Consider the following 18880-nt stretch of genomic DNA (forward strand, 5'->3'; position numbering starts at 1 on the left):
TTCCCCTGAATTTTTGGAAAAACTCATAAAAATGCGTTCGATTTTAATGTAAAATATTAGATAAAAAACAACAAAAAAAATATCATTACATTATCAGATTTGGTAAATAAATATTTAAATTGTAATAGTTAAAATTATGGCACGTCTTCGCTTACGGCCATATCACGTTGAAAACACCGGTTCTCGTCCGATCCCCGAAGTTAAGCAACGTAGAGCCTGGTCAGTACTTAGATGGGTGACCGCTTGGGAATACCAGGTGCTGTAAGCATTTCCCCTGAATTTTTGGAAAAACTCATAAAAATGCGTTCGATTTTAATGTAAAATATTAGGTAAAAAAAACAAATAAATATCATTAAATTATCAGATTTGGTAAATAAATATTTAAATTGTAATAGTTAAAATTATCGCACTTCTTCGCTTACGGCCATATCACGTTGAAAACACCGGTTCTCGTCCGATCCCCGAAGTTAAGCAACGTAGAGCCTGGTCAGTACTTAGATGGGTGACCGCTTGGGAATACCAGGTGCTGTAAGCATTTCCCCTGAATTTTTGGAAAAACTCATAAAAATGCGTTCGATTTTAATGTAAAATATTAGATAAAAAACAACAAAAAAAATATCATTACATTATCAGATTTGGTAAATAAATATTGAAATTGTAATAGTTAAAATTATGGCACGTCTTTGCTTACGGCCATATCACGTTGAAAACACCGGTTCTCGTCCGATCCCCGAAGTTAAGCAACGTAGAGCCTGGTCAGTACTTAGATGGGTGACCACTTGGGAATACCAGGTGCTGTAAGCATTTCCCCTGAATTTTTGGAAAAACTCATAAAAATGCGTTAGATTTTAATGTAAAATATTAGGTAAAAAAAACAAATAAAGTATCATTAAATTATCAGATTTGGTAAATAAATATTGAAATTGTAATAGTTAAAATTATGGCACGTCTTCGCTTACGGCCATATCACGTTGAAAACACCGGTTCTCGTCCGATCCCCGAAGTTAAGCAACGTAGAGCCTGGTCAGTACTTAGATGGGTGACCGCTTGGGAATACCAGGTGCTGTAAGCATTTCCCCTGAATTTTTGGAAAAACTCATAAAAATGCGTTCGATTTTAATGTAAAATATTAGATAAAAAATACAAAAAACAAAATATCATTACATTATCAGATTTGGTAAATAAATATTGAAATTGTAATAGTTAAAATTATGGCACGTCTTCGCTTACGGCCATATCACGTTGAAAACACCGGTTCTCGTCCGATCCCCGAAGTTAAGCAATGTAGAGCCTGGTCAGTACTTAGATGGGTGACCGCTTGGGAATACCAGGTGCTGTAAGCATTTTTCCTGAATTTTTGGAAAAACTCATAAAAATGCGTTCGATTTTAATGTAAAATATTAGATAAAAAAACAAAAAACAAAATATCATTAAATCATCAGATTTGGTAAATAAATATTGAAATTGTAATAGTTAAAATTATCGCACGTCTTCGCTTACGGCCATATCACGTTGAAAACACCGGGTCTCGTCCGATCCCCGAAGTTAAGCAACGTAGAGCCTGGTCAGTACTTAGATGGGTGACCGCTTGGGAATACCAGGTGCTGTAAGCATTTCCCCTGAATTTTTGGAAAAACTCATAAAAATGCGTTCGATTTTAATGTAAAATATTAGATAAAAAAAACAAAAAACAAAATATCATTAAATTATCAGATTTGGTAAATAAATATTTTTTTTTTTTTTTTATTCAATTTTCACCCCAAACAAGGCACAGTGCCACTTTGAAGCAGGTGGCTACTATTAGGGAATTAATTAGCGGGGTCATTATGAAGGGAGAAGAGTAGAAAGATGTTTGTTAACATTACACTTGAACTTCTGCATATCATTGCAGTTGGGAAAGCAGAATCCCGGAAGGGAGTTCCAAAGACCCGCAGTTCTGGGGAAGAAACTATTGGAGTAAAAGGCTTTCTTGCACCTAGGGATCTCCACTGTAAAGGGATGAGACTTAGTAGCTTGTCGGGTTTGTCGGGGGTAGTTACGTCGGGGAGGTACAAGTGTTTGCAGTTCGTCAGAGCATTCACCATTAAAGTATTTGTAGAACAGGCAGAGGGATGCAACATCTCGTCGATGGGACAGAGGTTGAAGCCCAGATGACAGTTCAGGACCTATCAGGTTTGCGACTCTTTTTTGAACCCTGTCCAGGAGCGAGAGACAAGCAGCAGATGCACCAGCCCAGATGTGACAACAGTACTCCATACATGGGCGAATGGTTGCCTTATAGAGGTATAGGATACTGGCAGGCGTAAGTAGTTTTCTAGCACGGTAGAGGGAGCCAACCTTCCTTGTAGCAGCCTTGGCAATGCTCTCAATGTATCTATTCCAGTTCATATTCCCTGTAAACGTTAGGCCGAGGAGTTTAAAAGAAGTACTTTCAGGCAATGTGTTCTTGGCCATTGCTATTGGTGGTAGAGAAGGTTTTCTTGAAGGAAACAAGCTTAGTCTTAGCAGCATTGAATGAGACCAACCATTTTTGTCCCCATTCCACTACGGATTGGAGGTCATCCTCTAGTGTTTCTGCCATTTTCTTGGATATGTGTTCATTTGTTTTCCCCTCATATCTGTTATAGAGAGTGGTGTCATCGGCAAATATACCCATCTCCGAAACAATATTATCAGGGAGGTCGTTTATGAATATCAGGAACAATAGAGGTCCAAGGATAGACCCCTGAGGCACTCCCGCATTTATGTCATATTGTTTGGATGTACGTCCGTCGAGGACAACTTTGATTTTTCTATTACTTAAGAAGGATTTAATTACTTTATGAATTCTTCCAGTGATTCCATATGATCTAATTTTCCTTAGAAGACCATCGTGCCATACCCTGTCAAAAGCCTTAGATATATCAAGGGCCACCGCTCTACCCTCCCCTGTTTTATCCAATGAACGGTATATACGTTCAGAAACTACAGTTAAGATATCTGCTGTTGAACGGGCTTGCCTGAATCCATATTGTTTGTCAGTCAGGAGTTTAGCAGCTGTTAGGTGCTGGACTAGGGCTTTATTAACTAAGGACTCAAATATTTTGGCGAAAAGCGGGAGGAGGCTAATGGGGCGATAATTTAGTGGGTCAGTTCTTTCACCAGAATTCTTGAAGACTGGTACCACAGAGGCGGTTTTCCAGCAGTCGGGAAAACAAGATTCGTTAAGGCATTTATTGTAAAGTTTGGACAGAACTGGAGCAACCTCGGCAGAGCATTTTTTTAATAGCACAGCCGGGATGAGATCTGGTCCACATGCTTTAGAGGTGTCTAGGTTTTTTATAATAGCATGTACCTGAGAAGGGGTGATTTTCAAGTCGTCAAGTGTGGCGTCTGTTCGCAGAGGAAAATCAAGGAGTGAGTGGTGTACCGAGTTCAGTGTGGAGTTTGAGGCAAACCGACTGGCAAGCAGATTAGCCTTGTCAGTTGCCGTGCAAGCAACCTCATGATTGTTTGTTAGTGGGGGAATAATTGACTGTCCATTATTAACTACGCTGTTGTAGATTTTCCAAAAATCCCGGGTTCTTAATTTCTGTGCTTCGATGCGCTTTCTGGTGGTTTCAGAGTAATCTGACTTAGCTGTGTCTATCACTCTCTTACAATTATTTCTAGCTTCTATAAACTTCTGTTTATTTGAGCTGGACTTATGTCGGTTGAATCTGCGGAACGCATGCTGCCTTTGACAAATGGCAGCTGCACAAGCAGAAGTAAACCATTGGGGGGAGTGGGGCTTGCTATAGTATTTCCGTGCGGGAACATGTGCTTCAATAGCAGTTTTGAACCATTCAGTTATCTCATTTGCACACTGTTCCGCTGGAAGAGTAAAGATATTTTGCCATGGGGCATCTCTGATGAGCTCCCTGATGGCTTCCCAATCAGCCTTTTTGTAATACCTCGTTGTTTTGAGTAGTGGGTCTTCAGTTTTAGGGCGAGAATTTAGGCTGATTTCTACCATTATCACAGCGTGATCAGCATTCCCGAGTGGGCTATGGGCATTTGTTGTACAGTCATTGGGAACTGTTGTCAGAAAGAGATCTAGAAGTGAGGCATGTTGATCGTGCTGGTCTGGGAAACGTGTCGGAAATGTAACCATCTGAGATAGAGAATGAGATATAGAGAAGCTATATGTGGCGCTACCAGCTACGTCTGTGTGATTTGAGAATCCTAGCCAGTTACTGTGGTGGACATTGAAGTCACCAAATACATGTATTTGTGCGCTAGTATCGTGGGAGAGTGCTATATCTATGCTGTCTGAGACTTTGTTTATTAGGGTACAGTCTTGGTTTGAGGGAGAGCGGTAGAGAAAATATAAGTAGCTAATATTGTGTTGCATATTTAGTCTGAAGCACATAAAGGCCTGGCCCTCTGATTCTAGTTTTATTTCTCTAGTTAGGTGGAGGGTGTTTCGAATATAGACTCCAAGTCCATGCATATGTCTGTCCGAGTCCTTACGGTAGAGTGGGAGATAACCAGGCATGTTAAAGTGGTTAGAGGGTATGGAGGAGTGAAGGTTAGTTTCACTTAATGCTAAGATATCCGGGGTGTTTACAAGGAGAAATGACTCAACATCATCTAAGTTAGTTCTAAGCCCGCGGATATTAGTAAATGCAAGCCTCAAGGGGGGAGGCAGGTTGGTTTTCTTTGAGTTTGGTCCTGGTTTAAACGTAACTTTTGCTTGAGCTGTCATTTCATTTTATTTTATTTAAAAGTTTCAGTTAGGGTGGATGAGTGAGGGGGTGCTGGACAAGTAGTTGTGCAGAATACCAGACATGCAATACAAGTAGACCATCAGCTGTCCTCACCCACAGGATTGTGGCCTCAGGAAAGCCCACCGGGGATGAGTGCAGGGTCCCTTTCCATGCGCGACATGGCACTACACACATCCCGATATTTTACAACTGTTGATGGAGCAGCCGCTCTAAGTGCTACCAAAGAGTTAGGGCTCCTGTACTATCAGTCGGAAACAGCAGCCAGGAACTGTCAATCCGGTACCCTCAATCCATTAGGCAAAGCCAGCCCAGTCCAACTGCACTGACATATATGGCACTGAAGCACCCCACTGTGTCCAGTTTAGGGGGATGGGATGTGGCAGGAGTGGGGAAAAGCGGCGTTCATTACCCTAGTCAGGAAACAAGGTCAACCACTGGGTGATTCAAGCGAGTCCCTGTGATAGTACCTCTACGCCTGGCCAATAGGCAAAGAAGGAGTATGAAAGCCGAGCGATAGACAGAGTCTATCTCCTCCTTAAGCAGTATAGGTTTGCCAACCGGTGATTTGTTTGAGTCACCAGCTCTAGGAAGGTTGTCGTCCAGGACTGAAGAGACCTCCCTCCCCTAGGTTTAGTTTCAGAGTTTTCCTTCTCCTAGACGGATGGCCTGGGAAGACCTACGGGTCCATCAGCTCCGAGGGGGTTCGCCCCGCGCCTGGGTCCTAATCCAGGTATTTCTGCGACCTCGCATGGGTAGTTAATATTTATTGGTTATTTAGGTTAATATCTCCTGGAAAAATCGGGCATTTAGGTTAGCTTCTACAGAAGATTTTCACTCCTCAAGTGTGGTTTAAAAAGGGCATTATTATGCTGTCCATTTTCATTTATACTGAGAGAGGGTATACGTAAAAATTCATGCAGTGGAAGCAGTTAAATTTGCTACAGTATTGGATCGAGAGAGTCGAGTTGATGTATGGTTAGATATAGTTTTGTAAGTTTAGCAATGTATGGTTAGATATGGTTTAGTAGGTTTAGGAATGTATGGTTAGATATGGTTTAGTAGGTTTAGGATTAGGATAAAGTGTTAGAGTATGATCTACTTTCTATTAGAAATTCTGATTTGGTGCCCAAACCGGACATTTAGTAAGACTGAAAGATTAGATATGCTCAGTATAGAGACAAGAGAACATTTGATATGGAGTACAGTTATACCTGATAGATATAGGTTATTGCATATTCTGTAAGTATAGTTAAAGTATAGATGGATGGATAAGTAGTATTGTATACAAATGCATGGAATTTTAGACGATTTGAGTAAGTTGCCTTTAGACTACAACTAAGGAGAATGACTTCGCCTTTCTCTTAATATACGGAAGTTTTTATTTCAATGAGTACCGGTTTAGTTTGTGTAATAATTATTGCAATACTATCTCTTAATAAAGAGATATTAACGGTTACTGTTCATAATAGATTATTGAAATTGTAATAGTTAAAATTATGGCACGTCTTCGCTTACGGTCATATCACGTTGAAAACACCGGTTCTCGTCCGATCCCCGAAGTTAAGCAACGTAGAGCCTGGTCAGTACTTAGATGGGTGACCGCTTGGGAATACCAGGTGCTGTAAGCATTTCCCCTGAATTTCTGGAAAAACTCATAAAAATGCATTCGATTTTAATGTAAAATATTAGGTAAAACAAACAAAAAAAGTATCATTAAATTATCAGATTTGGTAAATAAATATTGAAACTGTAATAGTTAAAATTATGGCACTTCTTCGCTTACGGCCATATCACGTTGAAAACACCGGTTCTCGTCCGATCCCCGAAGTTAAGCAACGTAGAGCCTGGTCAGTACTTAGATGGGTGACCGCTTGGGAATACCAGGTGCTGTAAGCATTTCCCCTGAATTTTTGGAAAAACTCATAAAAATGCGTTCGATTTTAATGTAAAATATTAGATAAAAAAACAAAAAAACAAAATATCATTACATTATCAGATTTGGTAAATAAATATTGAAATTGTAATAGTTAAAATTATGGCACGTCTTCGCTTACGGCCAGACCACGTTGAAAACACCGGTTCTCGTCCGATCCCCGAAGTTAAGCAACGTAGAGCCTGGTCAGTACTTAGATGGGTGACCGCTTGGGAATACCAGGTGCTGTAAGCATTTCCCCTGAATTTTTGGAAAAACTCATAAAATTGCGTTCGATTTTAATGTAAAATATTAGGTAAAAAAAACAAATAAAGTATCATTAAATTATCAGATTTGGTAAATAAATATTGAAATTGTAATAGTTAAAATTATGGCACGTCTTCGCTTACGGCCATATCACGTTGAAAACACCGGTTCTCGTCCGATCCCCGAAGTTAAGCAACGTAGAGCCTGGTCAGTACTTAGATGGGTGACCGCTTGGGAATACCAGGTGCTGTAAGCATTTCCCCTGAATTTTTGGAAAAACTCATAAAAATGCGTTCGATTTTAATGTAAAATATTAGATAAAAAAACAAAAAACAAAGTATCATTTCATTATCAGATTTGGTAAATAAATATTGAAATTGTAATAGTTAAAATTATGGCACGTCTTCGCTTACGGCCATATCACGTTGAAAACACCGGTTCTCGTCCGATCCCCGAAGTTAAGCAACGTAGAGCCTGGTCAGTACTTAGATGGGTGACCGCTTGGGAATACCAGGTGCTGTAAGCATTTCACCTGAATTATTGGAAAAACTCATAAAAATGCGTTCGATTTTAATGTAAAATATTAGATAAAAAAACAAAAAACAAAATATCATTTCATTATCAGATTTGGTAAATAAATATTGAAATTGTAATAGTTAAAATTATGGCACGTCTTCGCTTACGGCCATATCACGTTGAAAACACCGGTTCTCGTCCGATCCCCGAAGTTAAGCAACGTAGAGCCTGGTCAGTACTTAGATGGGTGACCGCTTGGGAATACCAGGTGCTGTAAGCATTTCCCCTGAATTTTTGGAAAAACTCATAAAAATGCGTTCGATTTTAATGTAAAATATTAGATAAAAAAACAAAAAACAAAATATCATTTCATTATTAGATTTGGTAAATAAATATTGAAATTGTAATAGTTAAAATTATGGCACGTCTTCGCTTACGGCCATATCACGTTGAAAACACCGGTTCTCGTCCGATCCCCGAAGTTAAGCAACGTAGAGCCTGGTCAGTACTTAGATGGGTGACCGCTTGGGAATACCAGGTGCTGTAAGCATTTCCCCTGAATTTCTGGAAAAACTCATAAAAATGCATTCGATTTTAATGTAAAATATTAGGTAAAACAAACAAAAAAAGTATCATTAAATTATCAGATTTGGTAAATAAATATTGAAACTGTAATAGTTAAAATTATGGCACTTCTTCGCTTACGGCCATATCACGTTGAAAACACCGGTTCTCGTCCGATCCCCGAAGTTAAGCAACGTAGAGCCTGGTCAGTACTTAGATGGGTGACCGCTTGGGAATACCAGGTGCTGTAAGCATTTCCCCTGAATTTTTGGAAAAACTCATAAAAATGCGTTCGATTTTAATGTAAAATATTAGATAAAAAAACAAAAAAACAAAATATCATTACATTATCAGATTTGGTAAATAAATATTGAAATTGTAATAGTTAAAATTATGGCACGTCTTCGCTTACGGCCAGACCACGTTGAAAACACCGGTTCTCGTCCGATCCCCGAAGTTAAGCAACGTAGAGCCTGGTCAGTACTTAGATGGGTGACCGCTTGGGAATACCAGGTGCTGTAAGCATTTCCCCTGAATTTTTGGAAAAACTCATAAAATTGCGTTCGATTTTAATGTAAAATATTAGGTAAAAAAAACAAATAAAGTATCATTAAATTATCAGATTTGGTAAATAAATATTGAAATTGTAATAGTTAAAATTATGGCACGTCTTCGCTTACGGCCATATCACGTTGAAAACACCGGTTCTCGTCCGATCCCCGAAGTTAAGCAACGTAGAGCCTGGTCAGTACTTAGATGGGTGACCGCTTGGGAATACCAGGTGCTGTAAGCATTTCCCCTGAATTTTTGGAAAAACTCATAAAAATGCGTTCGATTTTAATGTAAAATATTAGATAAAAAAACAAAAAACAAAGTATCATTTCATTATCAGATTTGGTAAATAAATATTGAAATTGTAATAGTTAAAATTATGGCACGTCTTCGCTTACGGCCATATCACGTTGAAAACACCGGTTCTCGTCCGATCCCCGAAGTTAAGCAACGTAGAGCCTGGTCAGTACTTAGATGGGTGACCGCTTGGGAATACCAGGTGCTGTAAGCATTTCACCTGAATTATTGGAAAAACTCATAAAAATGCGTTCGATTTTAATGTAAAATATTAGATAAAAAAACAAAAAACAAAATATCATTTCATTATCAGATTTGGTAAATAAATATTGAAATTGTAATAGTTAAAATTATGGCACGTCTTCGCTTACGGCCATATCACGTTGAAAACACCGGTTCTCGTCCGATCCCCGAAGTTAAGCAACGTAGAGCCTGGTCAGTACTTAGATGGGTGACCGCTTGGGAATACCAGGTGCTGTAAGCATTTCCCCTGAATTTTTGGAAAAACTCATAAAAATGCGTTCGATTTTAATGTAAAATATTAGATAAAAAAACAAAAAACAAAATATCATTTCCTTATTAGATTTGGTAAATAAATATTGAAATTGTAATAGTTAAAATTATGGCACGTCTTCGCTTACGGCCATATCACGTTGAAAACACCGGTTCTCGTCCGATCCCCGAAGTTAAGCAACGTAGAGCCTGGTCAGTACTTAGATGGGTGACTGCTTGGGAATACCAGGTGCTGTAAGCATTTCACCTGAATTTTTGGAAAAACTCATAAAAATGCGTTCGATTTTAATGTAAAATATTAGATAAAAAAACAAAAAACAAAATATCATTAAATTATCAGATTTGGTAAATAAATATTGAAATTGTAATAGTTACAGTTATGGCACGTCTTCGCTTACGGCCATATCACGTTGAAAACACCGGTTCTCGTCCGATCCCCGAAGTTAAGCAACGTAGAGCCTGGTCAGTACTTAGATGGGTGACCGCTTGGGAATACCAGGTGCTGTAAGCATTTCCCCTGAATTTTTGGAAAAACTCATAAAAATGCGTTCGATTTTAATGTAAAATATTAGGTAAAAAAAACAAATAAAGTATCATTAAATTATCAGATTTGGTAAATAAATATTGAAATTGTAATAGTTAAAATTATGGCACGTCTTCGCTTACGGCCATATCACGTTGAAAACACCGGTTCTCGTTCGATCCCCGAAGTTAAGCAACGTAGAGCCTGGTCAGTACTTAGATGGGTGACCGCTTGGGAATACCAGGTGCTGTAAGCATTTCCCTTGAATTTTTGGAAAAACTCATAAAAATGCGTTCGATTTTAATGTAAAATATTAGATAAAAAACAAAAAACAAAATATCATTAAATTATCAGATTTGGTAAATAAATATTGAAATTGTAATAGTTAAAATTATGGCACGTCTTCGCTTACGGCCATATCACGTTGAAAACACCGGTTCTCGTCCGATCCCCGAAGTTAAGCAACGTAGAGCCTGGTCAGTACTTAGATGGGTGACCGCTTGGGAATACCAGGCGCTGTAAGCATTTCCCCTGAATTTTTGGAAAAACTCATAAAAATGCGTTCGATTTTAATGTAAAATATTAGGTAAAAAAAACAAATAAAGTATCATTAACTTATCAGATTTGGTAAATAAATATTGAAATTGTAATAGTTAAAATTATGGCACGTCTTCGCTTACGGCCATATCACGTTGAAAACACCGGTTCTCGTCCGATCCCCGAAGTTAAGCAACGTAGAGCCTGGTCAGTACTTAGATGGGTGACCGCTTGGGAATACCAGGTGCTGTAAGCATTTCCCCTGAATTTTTGGAAAAACTCATAAAATTGCGTTCGATTTTAATGTAAAATATTAGGTAAAAAAAACAAATAAAGTATCATTAAATTATCAGATTTGGTAAATAAATATTGAAATTGTAATAGTTAAAATTATGGCACGTCTTCGCTTACGGCCATATCACGTTGAACACACCGGTTCTCGTCCGATCCCCGGAGTTAAGCAACGTAGAGCCTGGTCAGTACTTAGATGGGTGACCGCTTGGGAATACCAGGTGCTGTAAGCATTTCCCCTGAATTTTTGGAAAAACTCATAAAAATGCGTTCGATTTTAATGTAAAATATTAGATAAAAAAACAAAAAACAAAGTATCATTTCATTATCAGATTTGGTAAATAAATATTGAAATTGTAATAGTTAAAATTATGGCACGTCTTCGCTTACGGCCATATCACGTTGAAAACACCGGTTCTCGTCCGATCCCCGAAGTTAAGCAACGTAGAGCCTGGTCAGTACTTAGATGGGTGACCGCTTGGGAATACCAGGTGCTGTAAGCATTTCACCTGAATTATTGGAAAAACTCATAAAAATGCGTTCGATTTTAATGTAAAATATTAGATAAAAAAACAAAAAACAAAATATCATTTCATTATCAGATTTGGTAAATAAATATTGAAATTGTAATAGTTAAAATTATGGCACGTCTTCGCTTACGGCCATATCACGTTGAAAACACCGGTTCTCGTCCGATCCCCGAAGTTAAGCAACGTAGAGCCTGGTCAGTACTTAGATGGGTGACCGCTTGGGAATACCAGGTGCTGTAAGCATTTCCCCTGAATTTTTGGAAAAACTCATAAAAATGCGTTCGATTTTAATGTAAAATATTAGGTAAAAAAAACAAATAAAGTATCATTAACTTATCAGATTTGGTAAATAAATATTGAAATTGTAATAGTTAAAATTATGGCACGTCTTCGCTTACGGCCATATCACGTTGAAAACACCGGTTCTCGTCCGATCCCCGAAGTTAAGCAACGTAGAGCCTGGTCAGTACTTAGATGGGTGACCGCTTGGGAATACCAGGTGCTGTAAGCATTTCCCCTGAATTTTTGGAAAAACTCATAAAATTGCGTTCGATTTTAATGTAAAATATTAGGTAAAAAAAACAAATAAAGTATCATTAAATTATCAGATTTGGTAAATAAATATTGAAATTGTAATAGTTAAAATTATGGCACGTCTTCGCTTACGGCCATATCACGTTGAACACACCGGTTCTCGTCCGATCCCCGAAGTTAAGCAACGTAGAGCCTGGTCAGTACTTAGATGGGTGACCGCTTGGGAATACCAGGTGCTGTAAGCATTTCCCCTGAATTTTTGGAAAAACTCATAAAAATGCGTTCGATTTTAATGTAAAATATTAGATAAAAAAACAAAAAACAAAGTATCATTTCATTATCAGATTTGGTAAATAAATATTGAAATTGTAATAGTTAAAATTATGGCACGTCTTCGCTTACGGCCATATCACGTTGAAAACACCGGTTCTCGTCCGATCCCCGAAGTTAAGCAACGTAGAGCCTGGTCAGTACTTAGATGGGTGACCGCTTGGGAATACCAGGTGCTGTAAGCATTTCACCTGAATTATTGGAAAAACTCATAAAAATGCGTTCGATTTTAATGTAAAATATTAGATAAAAAAACAAAAAACAAAATATCATTTCATTATCAGATTTGGTAAATAAATATTGAAATTGTAATAGTTAAAATTATGGCACGTCTTCGCTTACGGCCATATCACGTTGAAAACACCGGTTCTCGTCCGATCCCCGAAGTTAAGCAACGTAGAGCCTGGTCAGTACTTAGATGGGTGACCGCTTGGGAATACCAGGTGCTGTAAGCATTTCCCCTGAATTTTTGGAAAAACTCATAAAAATGCGTTCGATTTTAATGTAAAATATTAGATAAAAAAACAAAAAACAAAATATCATTTCATTATCAGATTTGGTAAATAAATATTGAAATTGTAATAGTTAAAACTATGGCACGTCTTCGCTTACGGCCATATCACGTTGAAAACACCGGTTCTCGTCCGATCCCCGAAGTTAAGCAACGTAGAGCCTGGTCAGTACTTAGATGGGTGACCGCTTAGGAATACCAGGTGCTGTAAGCATTTCACCTGAATTTTTGGAAAAACTCATAAAAATGCGTTCGATTTTAATGTAAAATATTAGATAAAAAAACAAAAAACAAAATATCATTAAATTATCAGATTTGGTAAATAAATATTGAAATTGTAATAGTTACAGTTATGGCACGTATTCGCTTACGGCCATATCACGTTGAAAACACCGGTTCTCGTTCGATCCCCGAAGTAAAGCAACGTAGAGCCTGGTCAGTACTTAGATGGGTGACCGCTTGGGAATACCAGGTGCTGTAAGCATTTCCCTTGAATTTTTGGAAAAACTCATAAAAATGCGTTCGATTTTAATGTAAAATATTAGATAAAAAACAAAAAACAAAATATCATTAAATTATCAGATTTGGTAAATAAATATTGAAATTGTAATAGTTAAAATTATGGCACGTCTTCGCTTACGGCCATATCACGTTGAAAACACCGGTTCTCGTCCGATCCCCGAAGTTAAGCAACGTAGAGCCTGGTCAGTACTTAGATGGGTGAACGCTTGGGAATACCAGGTGCTGTAAGCATTTCCCCTGAATTTTTGGAAAAACTCATAAAAATGCGTTCGATTTTAATGTAAAATATTAGGTAAAAAAAACAAATAAAGTATCATTAACTTATCAGATTTGGTAAATAAATATTGAAATTGTAATAGTTAAAATTATGGCACGTCTTCGCTTACGGCCATATCACGTTGAAAACACCGGTTCTCGTCCGATCCCCGAAGTTAAGCAACGTAGAGCCTGGTCAGTACTTAGATGGGTGAACGCTTGGGAATACCAGGTGCTGTAAGCATTTCCCCTGAATTTTTGGAAAAACTCATAAAAATGCGTTCGATTTTAATGTAAAATATTAGGTAAAAAAAACAAAAAACAAAATATCATTACATTATCAGATTTGGTAAATAAATATTGAAATTGTAAAAGTTAAAATTATGGCACGTCTTCGCTTACGGCCATATCACGTTGAACACACCGGTTCTCGTCCGATCCCCGAAGTTAAGCAACGTAGAGCCTGGTCAGTACTTAGATGGGTGACCGCTTGGGAATACCAGGTGCTGTAAGCATTTCCCCTGAATTTTTGGAAAAACTCATAAAAATGCGTTCGATTTTAATGTAAAATATTAGATAAAAAAACAAAAAACAAAATATCATTTCATTATCAGATTTGGTAAATAAATATTGAAATTGTAATAGTTAAAATTATGGCACGTCTTCGCTTACGGCCATATCACGTTGAAAACACAGGTTCTCGTCCGATCCCCGAAGTTAAGCAACGTAGAGCCTGGTCAGTACTTAGATGGGTGACCGCTTGGGAATACCAGGTGCTGTAAGCATTTCACATGAATTTTTGGAAAAACTCATAAAAATGCGTTCGATTTTAATGTAAAATATTAGATAAAAAAACAAAAAACAAAATATCATTACATTATCAGATTTGGTAAATAAATATTGAAATTGTAATAGTTAAAATTATGGCACGTCTTCGCTTACGGCCATATCACGTTGAAAACACCGGTTCTCGTCCGATCCCCGAAGTTAAGCAACGTAGAGCCTGGTCAGTACTTAGATGGGTGACCGCTTGGGAATACCAGGTGCTGTAAGCATTTCACCTGAATTTTTGGAAAAACTCATAAAAATGCGTTCGATTTTAATGTAAAATATTAGATAAAAAAACAAAAAACACATTATCATTAAATTATCAGATTTGGTAAATAAATATTGAAATTGTAATAGTTAAAATTATGGCACGTCTTCGCTTACGGCCATATCACATTGAAAACACCGGTTCTCGTCCGATCCCCGAAGTTAAGCAACGTAGAGCCTGGTCTGTACTTAGATGGGTGACCGCTTGGGAATACCAGGTGCTGTAAGCATTTCCCCTGAATTTTTGGAAAAACTCATAAAAATGCGTTCGATTTTAATGTAAAATATTAGAGAAAAAAACAAAAAACAAAATATCATTAAATTATCAGATTTGGTAAATAAATATTGAAATTGTAATAGTTAAAATTATGGCACGTCTTCGTTTACGGCCATATCACGTTGAAAACACCGGTTCTCGTCCGATCCCGAAGTTAAGCAACGTAGAGCCTGGTCAGTACTTAGATGGGTGACCGCTTGGGAATACCAGGTGCTGTAAGCATGTCCCCTGAATTATTGGAAAAACTCATAAAAATGCGTTCGATTTTAATGTAAAATATTAGGTAAAAAAAACAAAAAACAAAATATCATTACATTATCAGATTTGGTAAATAAATATTGAAATTGTAATAGTTAAAATTATGGCACATCTCCGCTTACGGCCATATCACGTTGAACACACCGGTTCTCGTCCGATCCCCGAAGTTAAGCAACGTAGAGCCTGGTCAGTACTTAGATGGGTGACCGCTTGGGAATACCAGGTGCTGTAAGCATTAACCCCTGAATTTTTGGAAAAACTCATAAAAATGCGTTCGATTTTAATGTAAAATATTAGATAAAAAAACAAAAAAAAAAATATCATTTCATTATCAGATTTGGTAAATAAATATTGAAATTGTAATAGTTAAAATTATGGCACGTCTTCGCTTACGGCCATATCACGTTGAAAACACCGGTTCTCGTCCGATCCCCGAAGTTAAGCAACGTAGAGCCTGGTCAGTACTTAGATGGGTGACCGCTTGGGAATACCAGGTGCTGTAAGCATTTCACCTGAATTTTTGGAAAAACTCATAAAAATGCGTTCGATTTTAATGTAAAATATTAGATAAAAAAACAAAAAACAAAATATCATTGAATTATCAGATTTGGTAAATAAATATTGAAATTGTAATAGTTAAAATTATGGCACGTCTTCGCTTATGGCCATATCACGTTGAAAACACCGGTTCTCGTCCGATCCCCGAAGTTAAGCAACGTAGAGCCTGGTCAGTACGTAGATGGGTGACCGCTTGGGAATACCAGGTGCTGTAAGCATTTCACCTGAATTTTTGGAAAAACTCATAAAAATGCGTTCGATTTTAATGTAAAATATTAGATAAAAAAGCAAAAAACAAAATATCATTTCATTATCAGATTTGGTAAATAAATATTGAAATTGTAATAGTTAAAATTATTGCACGTCTTCGCTTACGGCCATATCACGTTGAAAACACCGGTTCTCGTCCGATCCCCGAAGTTAAGCAACGTAGAGCCTGGTCAGTACTTAGATGGGTGACCGCTTGGGAATACCAGGTGCTGTAAGCATTTCCCCTGAATTTTTGGAAAAACTCATAAAAATGCGTTCGATTTTAATGTAAAATATTACGTAAAAAAAACAAAAAACAAAATATCATTACATTATCCGATTTGGTAAATAAATATTGAAATTGTAATAGTTAAAATTATGGCACGTCTTCGCTTACGGCCATATCACGTTGAAAACACCGGTTCTCGTCCGATCCCCGAAGTTAAGCAACGTAGAGCCTGGTCAGTACTTAGATGGGTGACCGCTTGGGAATACCAGGTGCTGTAAGCATTTCACCTGAATTTTTGGAAAAACTCATAAAAATGCGTTCGATTTTAATGTAAAATATTAGATAAAAAAACAAAAAACAAAATATCATTAAATTATCAGATTTGGTAAATAAATATTGAAATTGTAATAGTTAAAATTATGGCACGTCTTCGTTTACGGCCATATCACGTTGAAAACACCGGTTCTCGTCCGATCCCCTAAGTTAAGCAACGTAGAGCCTGGTCAGTACTTAGATGGGTGACCGCTTGGGAATACCAGGTGCTGTAAGCATTTCCCCTGAATTTTTGGATAACTCATAAAAATGCGTTCGATTTTAATGTAAAATATTAGGTAAAAAAAACAAAAAACAAAATATCATTACATTATCCGATTTGGTAAATAATATTGAAATTGTAATAGTTCAAATTATGGCACGTCTTCGCTTACGGCCATATCACGTTGAAAACACCGGTTCTCGTCCGATCCCCGGAGTTAAGCAACGTAGAGCCTGGTCAGTACTTAGATGGGTGACCGCTTGGGAATACCAGGTGCTGTACGCATTTCCCCTGAATTTTTGGAAAAACTCATAAAAATGCGTTCGATTTTAATGTAAAACATTAGATAAAAATACAAAAAACAAAATATCATTTCATTATCAGATTTGGTAAATAAATATTGAAATTGTAATAGTTAAAATTATGGCACGTCTTCGCTTACGGCCATATCACGTTGAAAACACCGGTTCTCGTCCGATCCCCGAAGTAAAGCAACGTAGAGCCTGGTCAGTATTAGATGGGTGACCGCTTGGTAATACCAGGTGCTGTAAGCATTTCACCTGAATTTTTGGAAAAACTCATAAAAATGCGTTCGATTTTAATGTAAAATATTAGATAAAAAAACAAAAAACACATTATCATTAAATTATCAGATTTGGTAAATAAATATTGAAATTGTAATAGTTAAAATTATGGCACGTCTTCGCTTACGGCCATATCACATTGAAAACACCGGTTCTCGTCCGATCCCCGAAGTTAAGCAACGTAGAGCCTGGTCTGTACTTAGATGGGTGACCGCTTGGGAATACCAGGTGCTGTAAGCATTTCCCCTGAATTTTTGGAAAAACTCATAAAAATGCGTTCGATTTTAATGTAAAATATTAGAGAAAAAAACAAAAAACAAAATATCATTAAATTATCAGATTTGGTAAATAAATATTGAAATTGTAATAGTTAAAATTATGGCACGTCTTCGTTTACGGCCATATCACGTTGAAAACACCGGTTCTCGTCCGATCCCCGAAGTTAAGCAACGTAGAGCCTGGTCAGTACTTAGATGGGTGACCGCTTGGGAATACCAGGTGCTGTAAGCATGTCCCCTGAATTATTGGAAAAACTCATAAAAATGCGTTCGATTTTAATGTAAAATATTAGGTAAAAAAAACAAAAAACAAAATATCATTACATTATCAGATTTGGTAAATAAATATTGAAATTGTAATAGTTAAAATTATGGCACATCTCCGCTTACGGCCATATCACGTTGAACACACCGGTTCTCGTCCGATCCCCGAAGTTAAGCAACGTAGAGCCTGGTCAGTACTTAGATGGGTGACCGCTTGGGAATACCAGGTGCTGTAAGCATTAACCCCTGAATTTTTGGAAAAACTCATAAAAATGCGTTCGATTTTAATGTAAAATATTAGATAAAAAAACAAAAAAAAAAATATCATTTCATTATCAGATTTGGTAAATAAATATTGAAATTGTAATAGTTAAAATTATGGCACGTCTTCGCTTACGGCCATATCACGTTGAAAACACCGGTTCTCGTCCGATCCCCGAAGTTAAGCAACGTAGAGCCTGGTCAGTACTTAGATGGGTGACCGCTTGGGAATACCAGGCGCTGTAAGCATTTCACCTGAATTTTTGGAAAAACTCATAAAAATGCGTTCGATTTTAATGTAAAATATTAGATAAAAAAACAAAAAACAAAATATCATTGAATTATCAGATTTGGTAAATAAATATTGAAATTGTAATAGTTAAAATTATGGCACGTCTTCGCTTATGGCCATATCACGTTGAAAACACCGGTTCTCGTCCGATCCCCGAAGTTAAGCAACGTAGAGCCTGGTCAGTACGTAGATGGGTGACCGCTTGGGAATACCAGGTGCTGTAAGCATTTCACCTGAATTTTTGGAAAAACTCATAAAAATGCGTTCGATTTTAATGTAAAATATTAGATAAAAAAGCAAAAAACAAAATATCATTTCATTATCAGATTTGGTAAATAAATATTGAAATTGTAATAGTTAAAATTATTGCACGTCTTCGCTTACGGCCATATCACGTTGAAAACACCGGTTCTCGTCCGATCCCCGAAGTTAAGCAACGTAGAGCCTGGTCAGTACTTAGATGGGTGACCGCTTGGGAATACCAGGTGCTGTAAGCATTTCCCCTGAATTTTTGGAAAAACTCATAAAAATGCGTTCGATTTTAATGTAAAATATTACGTAAAAAAAACAAAAAACAAAATATCATTACATTATCCGA

General features: G+C 37.3%; 53 non-coding genes across 53 annotated transcripts; all 53 read left to right on the top strand.

Moving 5' to 3' along the window:
• The first annotated feature begins 149 nt into the window (after nucleotides 1-149).
• LOC145299284 (5S ribosomal RNA) lies at nucleotides 150-268 on the top strand. The gene has a single exon (XR_013871547.1). It is a non-coding gene; the product is annotated as a 5S ribosomal RNA (ribosomal RNA).
• Nucleotides 269-416: 148 nt separating this feature from the next.
• Nucleotides 417-535, top strand: LOC145299285 (5S ribosomal RNA). Its single transcript, XR_013871548.1, has one exon. It is a non-coding gene; the product is annotated as a 5S ribosomal RNA (ribosomal RNA).
• Nucleotides 536-685: 150 nt separating this feature from the next.
• Nucleotides 686-804, top strand: LOC145298884 (5S ribosomal RNA). The gene has a single exon (XR_013871152.1). It is a non-coding gene; the product is annotated as a 5S ribosomal RNA (ribosomal RNA).
• A 149-nt stretch (nucleotides 805-953) lies between these two features.
• LOC145299286 (5S ribosomal RNA) lies at nucleotides 954-1072 on the top strand. Its single transcript, XR_013871549.1, has one exon. It is a non-coding gene; the product is annotated as a 5S ribosomal RNA (ribosomal RNA).
• A 152-nt stretch (nucleotides 1073-1224) lies between these two features.
• LOC145299545 (5S ribosomal RNA) lies at nucleotides 1225-1343 on the top strand. Its single transcript, XR_013871798.1, has one exon. It is a non-coding gene; the product is annotated as a 5S ribosomal RNA (ribosomal RNA).
• Nucleotides 1344-1494: 151 nt separating this feature from the next.
• LOC145300387 (5S ribosomal RNA) lies at nucleotides 1495-1613 on the top strand. Its single transcript, XR_013872612.1, has one exon. It is a non-coding gene; the product is annotated as a 5S ribosomal RNA (ribosomal RNA).
• A 4644-nt stretch (nucleotides 1614-6257) lies between these two features.
• Nucleotides 6258-6376, top strand: LOC145299460 (5S ribosomal RNA). Its single transcript, XR_013871716.1, has one exon. It is a non-coding gene; the product is annotated as a 5S ribosomal RNA (ribosomal RNA).
• Nucleotides 6377-6525: 149 nt separating this feature from the next.
• LOC145299287 (5S ribosomal RNA) lies at nucleotides 6526-6644 on the top strand. The gene has a single exon (XR_013871550.1). It is a non-coding gene; the product is annotated as a 5S ribosomal RNA (ribosomal RNA).
• A 152-nt stretch (nucleotides 6645-6796) lies between these two features.
• LOC145300758 (5S ribosomal RNA) lies at nucleotides 6797-6915 on the top strand. Its single transcript, XR_013872969.1, has one exon. It is a non-coding gene; the product is annotated as a 5S ribosomal RNA (ribosomal RNA).
• A 149-nt stretch (nucleotides 6916-7064) lies between these two features.
• Nucleotides 7065-7183, top strand: LOC145299289 (5S ribosomal RNA). The gene has a single exon (XR_013871552.1). It is a non-coding gene; the product is annotated as a 5S ribosomal RNA (ribosomal RNA).
• Nucleotides 7184-7334: 151 nt separating this feature from the next.
• Nucleotides 7335-7453, top strand: LOC145299290 (5S ribosomal RNA). The gene has a single exon (XR_013871553.1). It is a non-coding gene; the product is annotated as a 5S ribosomal RNA (ribosomal RNA).
• Nucleotides 7454-7604: 151 nt separating this feature from the next.
• LOC145299291 (5S ribosomal RNA) lies at nucleotides 7605-7723 on the top strand. The gene has a single exon (XR_013871554.1). It is a non-coding gene; the product is annotated as a 5S ribosomal RNA (ribosomal RNA).
• Nucleotides 7724-7874: 151 nt separating this feature from the next.
• On the top strand, nucleotides 7875-7993 carry LOC145299292 (5S ribosomal RNA). The gene has a single exon (XR_013871555.1). It is a non-coding gene; the product is annotated as a 5S ribosomal RNA (ribosomal RNA).
• Nucleotides 7994-8142: 149 nt separating this feature from the next.
• On the top strand, nucleotides 8143-8261 carry LOC145299293 (5S ribosomal RNA). The gene has a single exon (XR_013871556.1). It is a non-coding gene; the product is annotated as a 5S ribosomal RNA (ribosomal RNA).
• Nucleotides 8262-8413: 152 nt separating this feature from the next.
• On the top strand, nucleotides 8414-8532 carry LOC145300759 (5S ribosomal RNA). The gene has a single exon (XR_013872970.1). It is a non-coding gene; the product is annotated as a 5S ribosomal RNA (ribosomal RNA).
• Nucleotides 8533-8681: 149 nt separating this feature from the next.
• Nucleotides 8682-8800, top strand: LOC145299295 (5S ribosomal RNA). Its single transcript, XR_013871558.1, has one exon. It is a non-coding gene; the product is annotated as a 5S ribosomal RNA (ribosomal RNA).
• A 151-nt stretch (nucleotides 8801-8951) lies between these two features.
• Nucleotides 8952-9070, top strand: LOC145299296 (5S ribosomal RNA). Its single transcript, XR_013871559.1, has one exon. It is a non-coding gene; the product is annotated as a 5S ribosomal RNA (ribosomal RNA).
• A 151-nt stretch (nucleotides 9071-9221) lies between these two features.
• On the top strand, nucleotides 9222-9340 carry LOC145299297 (5S ribosomal RNA). The gene has a single exon (XR_013871560.1). It is a non-coding gene; the product is annotated as a 5S ribosomal RNA (ribosomal RNA).
• A 151-nt stretch (nucleotides 9341-9491) lies between these two features.
• Nucleotides 9492-9610, top strand: LOC145299914 (5S ribosomal RNA). Its single transcript, XR_013872155.1, has one exon. It is a non-coding gene; the product is annotated as a 5S ribosomal RNA (ribosomal RNA).
• A 151-nt stretch (nucleotides 9611-9761) lies between these two features.
• LOC145299298 (5S ribosomal RNA) lies at nucleotides 9762-9880 on the top strand. Its single transcript, XR_013871561.1, has one exon. It is a non-coding gene; the product is annotated as a 5S ribosomal RNA (ribosomal RNA).
• Nucleotides 9881-10029: 149 nt separating this feature from the next.
• Nucleotides 10030-10148, top strand: LOC145299448 (5S ribosomal RNA). The gene has a single exon (XR_013871704.1). It is a non-coding gene; the product is annotated as a 5S ribosomal RNA (ribosomal RNA).
• Nucleotides 10149-10298: 150 nt separating this feature from the next.
• On the top strand, nucleotides 10299-10417 carry LOC145299600 (5S ribosomal RNA). The gene has a single exon (XR_013871851.1). It is a non-coding gene; the product is annotated as a 5S ribosomal RNA (ribosomal RNA).
• Nucleotides 10418-10566: 149 nt separating this feature from the next.
• On the top strand, nucleotides 10567-10685 carry LOC145299299 (5S ribosomal RNA). Its single transcript, XR_013871562.1, has one exon. It is a non-coding gene; the product is annotated as a 5S ribosomal RNA (ribosomal RNA).
• Nucleotides 10686-10834: 149 nt separating this feature from the next.
• On the top strand, nucleotides 10835-10953 carry LOC145300224 (5S ribosomal RNA). Its single transcript, XR_013872457.1, has one exon. It is a non-coding gene; the product is annotated as a 5S ribosomal RNA (ribosomal RNA).
• Nucleotides 10954-11104: 151 nt separating this feature from the next.
• Nucleotides 11105-11223, top strand: LOC145299300 (5S ribosomal RNA). The gene has a single exon (XR_013871563.1). It is a non-coding gene; the product is annotated as a 5S ribosomal RNA (ribosomal RNA).
• A 151-nt stretch (nucleotides 11224-11374) lies between these two features.
• On the top strand, nucleotides 11375-11493 carry LOC145299301 (5S ribosomal RNA). Its single transcript, XR_013871564.1, has one exon. It is a non-coding gene; the product is annotated as a 5S ribosomal RNA (ribosomal RNA).
• Nucleotides 11494-11642: 149 nt separating this feature from the next.
• Nucleotides 11643-11761, top strand: LOC145299302 (5S ribosomal RNA). Its single transcript, XR_013871565.1, has one exon. It is a non-coding gene; the product is annotated as a 5S ribosomal RNA (ribosomal RNA).
• A 149-nt stretch (nucleotides 11762-11910) lies between these two features.
• On the top strand, nucleotides 11911-12029 carry LOC145299464 (5S ribosomal RNA). The gene has a single exon (XR_013871720.1). It is a non-coding gene; the product is annotated as a 5S ribosomal RNA (ribosomal RNA).
• A 151-nt stretch (nucleotides 12030-12180) lies between these two features.
• LOC145299304 (5S ribosomal RNA) lies at nucleotides 12181-12299 on the top strand. Its single transcript, XR_013871566.1, has one exon. It is a non-coding gene; the product is annotated as a 5S ribosomal RNA (ribosomal RNA).
• A 151-nt stretch (nucleotides 12300-12450) lies between these two features.
• Nucleotides 12451-12569, top strand: LOC145299305 (5S ribosomal RNA). Its single transcript, XR_013871567.1, has one exon. It is a non-coding gene; the product is annotated as a 5S ribosomal RNA (ribosomal RNA).
• A 151-nt stretch (nucleotides 12570-12720) lies between these two features.
• On the top strand, nucleotides 12721-12839 carry LOC145299735 (5S ribosomal RNA). The gene has a single exon (XR_013871983.1). It is a non-coding gene; the product is annotated as a 5S ribosomal RNA (ribosomal RNA).
• Nucleotides 12840-12990: 151 nt separating this feature from the next.
• LOC145300058 (5S ribosomal RNA) lies at nucleotides 12991-13109 on the top strand. The gene has a single exon (XR_013872295.1). It is a non-coding gene; the product is annotated as a 5S ribosomal RNA (ribosomal RNA).
• Nucleotides 13110-13259: 150 nt separating this feature from the next.
• On the top strand, nucleotides 13260-13378 carry LOC145300625 (5S ribosomal RNA). The gene has a single exon (XR_013872839.1). It is a non-coding gene; the product is annotated as a 5S ribosomal RNA (ribosomal RNA).
• A 149-nt stretch (nucleotides 13379-13527) lies between these two features.
• On the top strand, nucleotides 13528-13646 carry LOC145300627 (5S ribosomal RNA). Its single transcript, XR_013872841.1, has one exon. It is a non-coding gene; the product is annotated as a 5S ribosomal RNA (ribosomal RNA).
• A 152-nt stretch (nucleotides 13647-13798) lies between these two features.
• Nucleotides 13799-13917, top strand: LOC145299465 (5S ribosomal RNA). The gene has a single exon (XR_013871721.1). It is a non-coding gene; the product is annotated as a 5S ribosomal RNA (ribosomal RNA).
• A 151-nt stretch (nucleotides 13918-14068) lies between these two features.
• LOC145300263 (5S ribosomal RNA) lies at nucleotides 14069-14187 on the top strand. The gene has a single exon (XR_013872493.1). It is a non-coding gene; the product is annotated as a 5S ribosomal RNA (ribosomal RNA).
• Nucleotides 14188-14338: 151 nt separating this feature from the next.
• Nucleotides 14339-14457, top strand: LOC145299307 (5S ribosomal RNA). The gene has a single exon (XR_013871569.1). It is a non-coding gene; the product is annotated as a 5S ribosomal RNA (ribosomal RNA).
• A 151-nt stretch (nucleotides 14458-14608) lies between these two features.
• LOC145300586 (5S ribosomal RNA) lies at nucleotides 14609-14727 on the top strand. Its single transcript, XR_013872800.1, has one exon. It is a non-coding gene; the product is annotated as a 5S ribosomal RNA (ribosomal RNA).
• Nucleotides 14728-14878: 151 nt separating this feature from the next.
• Nucleotides 14879-14996, top strand: LOC145300763 (5S ribosomal RNA). Its single transcript, XR_013872974.1, has one exon. It is a non-coding gene; the product is annotated as a 5S ribosomal RNA (ribosomal RNA).
• A 152-nt stretch (nucleotides 14997-15148) lies between these two features.
• Nucleotides 15149-15267, top strand: LOC145299466 (5S ribosomal RNA). Its single transcript, XR_013871722.1, has one exon. It is a non-coding gene; the product is annotated as a 5S ribosomal RNA (ribosomal RNA).
• Nucleotides 15268-15419: 152 nt separating this feature from the next.
• Nucleotides 15420-15538, top strand: LOC145299308 (5S ribosomal RNA). Its single transcript, XR_013871570.1, has one exon. It is a non-coding gene; the product is annotated as a 5S ribosomal RNA (ribosomal RNA).
• A 151-nt stretch (nucleotides 15539-15689) lies between these two features.
• LOC145300507 (5S ribosomal RNA) lies at nucleotides 15690-15808 on the top strand. Its single transcript, XR_013872725.1, has one exon. It is a non-coding gene; the product is annotated as a 5S ribosomal RNA (ribosomal RNA).
• Nucleotides 15809-15959: 151 nt separating this feature from the next.
• LOC145299309 (5S ribosomal RNA) lies at nucleotides 15960-16078 on the top strand. The gene has a single exon (XR_013871571.1). It is a non-coding gene; the product is annotated as a 5S ribosomal RNA (ribosomal RNA).
• A 152-nt stretch (nucleotides 16079-16230) lies between these two features.
• Nucleotides 16231-16349, top strand: LOC145299310 (5S ribosomal RNA). The gene has a single exon (XR_013871572.1). It is a non-coding gene; the product is annotated as a 5S ribosomal RNA (ribosomal RNA).
• Nucleotides 16350-16500: 151 nt separating this feature from the next.
• On the top strand, nucleotides 16501-16619 carry LOC145300678 (5S ribosomal RNA). Its single transcript, XR_013872892.1, has one exon. It is a non-coding gene; the product is annotated as a 5S ribosomal RNA (ribosomal RNA).
• A 150-nt stretch (nucleotides 16620-16769) lies between these two features.
• LOC145300691 (5S ribosomal RNA) lies at nucleotides 16770-16888 on the top strand. Its single transcript, XR_013872904.1, has one exon. It is a non-coding gene; the product is annotated as a 5S ribosomal RNA (ribosomal RNA).
• Nucleotides 16889-17039: 151 nt separating this feature from the next.
• On the top strand, nucleotides 17040-17157 carry LOC145301181 (5S ribosomal RNA). Its single transcript, XR_013873382.1, has one exon. It is a non-coding gene; the product is annotated as a 5S ribosomal RNA (ribosomal RNA).
• A 151-nt stretch (nucleotides 17158-17308) lies between these two features.
• Nucleotides 17309-17427, top strand: LOC145300587 (5S ribosomal RNA). The gene has a single exon (XR_013872801.1). It is a non-coding gene; the product is annotated as a 5S ribosomal RNA (ribosomal RNA).
• Nucleotides 17428-17578: 151 nt separating this feature from the next.
• Nucleotides 17579-17697, top strand: LOC145299489 (5S ribosomal RNA). The gene has a single exon (XR_013871744.1). It is a non-coding gene; the product is annotated as a 5S ribosomal RNA (ribosomal RNA).
• A 152-nt stretch (nucleotides 17698-17849) lies between these two features.
• Nucleotides 17850-17968, top strand: LOC145299468 (5S ribosomal RNA). The gene has a single exon (XR_013871724.1). It is a non-coding gene; the product is annotated as a 5S ribosomal RNA (ribosomal RNA).
• A 152-nt stretch (nucleotides 17969-18120) lies between these two features.
• Nucleotides 18121-18239, top strand: LOC145299601 (5S ribosomal RNA). The gene has a single exon (XR_013871852.1). It is a non-coding gene; the product is annotated as a 5S ribosomal RNA (ribosomal RNA).
• Nucleotides 18240-18390: 151 nt separating this feature from the next.
• Nucleotides 18391-18509, top strand: LOC145300508 (5S ribosomal RNA). The gene has a single exon (XR_013872726.1). It is a non-coding gene; the product is annotated as a 5S ribosomal RNA (ribosomal RNA).
• A 151-nt stretch (nucleotides 18510-18660) lies between these two features.
• On the top strand, nucleotides 18661-18779 carry LOC145299311 (5S ribosomal RNA). Its single transcript, XR_013871573.1, has one exon. It is a non-coding gene; the product is annotated as a 5S ribosomal RNA (ribosomal RNA).
• The last annotated feature ends 101 nt before the right edge of the window (nucleotides 18780-18880 follow it).

The sequence above is a fragment of the Euprymna scolopes genome, chromosome 18 (assembly GCF_053919585.1).
Source record: "Euprymna scolopes isolate OS-2025 chromosome 18, ASM5391958v1, whole genome shotgun sequence".
Taxonomy (NCBI): Eukaryota; Metazoa; Mollusca; class Cephalopoda; order Sepiida; family Sepiolidae; genus Euprymna; species Euprymna scolopes.